The sequence below is a fragment of the Procambarus clarkii genome, chromosome 18 (genome assembly GCF_040958095.1).
Source record: "Procambarus clarkii isolate CNS0578487 chromosome 18, FALCON_Pclarkii_2.0, whole genome shotgun sequence".
Lineage (NCBI taxonomy): Eukaryota > Metazoa > Arthropoda > Malacostraca > Decapoda > Cambaridae > Procambarus > Procambarus clarkii.
The window spans coordinates 30872595-30875088 of NC_091167.1; the positions used below are offsets into that span (position 1 = coordinate 30872595).

General features: G+C 36.6%; 1 non-coding gene across 1 annotated transcript; it reads right to left on the minus strand.

The window, feature by feature from the left end:
* Positions 1–349: 349 nt before the first annotated feature.
* TRNAK-CUU (transfer RNA lysine (anticodon CUU)) lies at positions 350–422 on the minus strand. The gene has a single exon. It is a non-coding gene; the product is annotated as a tRNA-Lys (tRNA).
* Positions 423–2494: the final 2072 nt, after the last annotated feature.

Consider the following 2494-nt stretch of genomic DNA (forward strand, 5'->3'; position numbering starts at 1 on the left):
CCAAACCTCCCTTGTGTATGAATGAAAAACACTTAGCAAATGACACACAAATGATATAACAATTTTAAGCGAGTTGTATCTCTCTCATCTTCTGGTCGAATCGAATCTATAAATGCTTCACCTCTGCCTACTGTAAATTAAATTAATTGCCAACAAAACTTAAACTAACCAATTCTTAGAATTATATTTTACAATAATTCTTTATGAAAATTTACCGATTTTGATTACAAAGATTTATTAAAAATTTAATGCGTCATTGGGGTCGGCAGCAACCTGGATGAGCTAAGCCTGAGGATGCACTGTATGCATAGTAAAATCTACACTCACTGCGAAGCTTAAAAAACTTTATCGCCCAACGTGGGGCTCGAACCCACGACCCCGAGATTAAGAGTCTCGTGCTCTACCGACTGAGCTAGCCGGGCTTGTTTTCAGTAAGTCACACACACTTTATTAAAATGTTCAGTCATACAACATCCGAACCTTCCCCATTATGTTTAGGAAAATGTACATATACAAACTTTACATGTAATTAAAAACTAATTGAATTAATAAAAGTTTCATTTTATCAGTGTTTCGGTAACTTCCAATGTTCGAATCGCAGCTCTCTCAGTGCTTCACTCACAACTGAAACTACATTTTAGCCCACTATCGTAAATAATGGCCAAATGCTCACCTAATGAATGATTGCTTCTTATATGAATGAAAAACGATTTTTATCAATACTCGAAACTGATATCGTTCGAAATTTTCTTGAACGGTGATGTTATCACTTACTCTGTTGAAACTGTCAAAGATTCGATCACTGTATTTCTAGTGCAAATAATGGATAAAAGAACATAAACGTCAACCTAACCTATACATAAAATTTTAACATATACTATTATTATAAGCGGTACCTGGCGGTTCCCGGGATAGTGTGTATACTATGTATGTATACATAGTATGTGTGTGTACACGATAGTGATACTCCCCACCACCTTTATTCATAACAAATGTTAAATTTTGAATACTGTCTTCACAAAATTGTACCACTTACGAGCTATTCATAAGCTTAGGAGCTTACGTGCCACCTCTTGGGCAGCCTAATCTCCATCAATCAATCAAATGAACACACACTACGTTAATTAATCTCCACCAATCAATCAATTGAATATACAGTACGTTAATTAATATCTGTCAATCAATCAATTGATTACACAGTACGTTAATTAATCTCTATCAATCAATCAATTAAATACACAGTACGTTAAAACTGACCAGACTAACCAGAGAGCGGGTTGGAAAATCGTGTTTTAAAAATAGTTGTTTAAGCATAAATAAGGTGAAGAGTGGTGGCGGAAGGGTTGGCCAACTGTTTTAAGAAAGAGTTGTATTACGAGGTTGAAAAAATTCACTCGCCCAACCCTAAGCTCGACGGCACTAGGCCCAACGACATTGTCTTATACATATTATACACAAAAGTGTATAATTTGATGAATAGCTACGCATAAATTAAGTTCGGTTAGGTGTTAAGGTTATGTTGGCAATATTTTTGTTTCTATTGGGTAGGTGAAGCCTTTACAGAAGTGCGACTAGAACACAGAAGGTCAGCGAAACCCTGTGCAAAAATTTTCAAGCTCCATCTGTTGTTAATTGGTACATAAACTAAATTGGTGCTCTACGCGCTCCCTGTTGAGCGCGCAGTGTTTTTTTCAATCATAAACAAGACGTTTTCCAGTTTGATTAACGAGAATTTGACCTTTTCTTGTGAGCCCGGGTTTGGAGAACAAACAAATAGCTGAGATATAAACAGGGGGTAAAGGAACGGTGCTCAGTCACTTGGACGTTCGTGGATCGATGGCATTCAAGACGGTGACGTCATCGATCTACTGGACAGAAAAATATGACTGACACCAAAAATTTATAAAATATAAACTGATCATTAAATCAATATTGGCATTAAATATATATTAAAAAATCAAGAATGTATTTAAGATATATTCATTTGTCCTTCTTTATATGCAACGCTTGGTGGAGATGACGAAAAAAATTCTAAATATAATTTTGAATATTCCAGGGAATTTTTTTTGTTAGCAATATAATATTCTTCATGAAAAGGGCATTCGTTATCAGTTCATGGCCTTCTGAGTTTGTATTTGCTTACACACTCGTCAGTGAATTAAATTTATTATAAATTGTACAAACACGACCATCATCAATTCCTGGTATAACATGATATTGGTTTTTCTTTTTACAAAATAAAATAATCACTAGTTCGGGTGCTGGAATGCAATTAGCAACGCTAACGAGAGCTGCTGGTCGTAGATCCGGCCAGACGTTCCAGTCACATCGTGAGAGATGTCAAGAGACCTCCTTCTTCATTATGTTTACCTTTCTTGGAGTGGGTGACACGACCACGCCTCTTGCTGCCCATCCACTTGGCTAGCCTTTACGTTCGATCCCTGGTGGTTTAAGTGATTGGCGCCGTTCGTTCTATCGTCTTATCCCAGGTTCC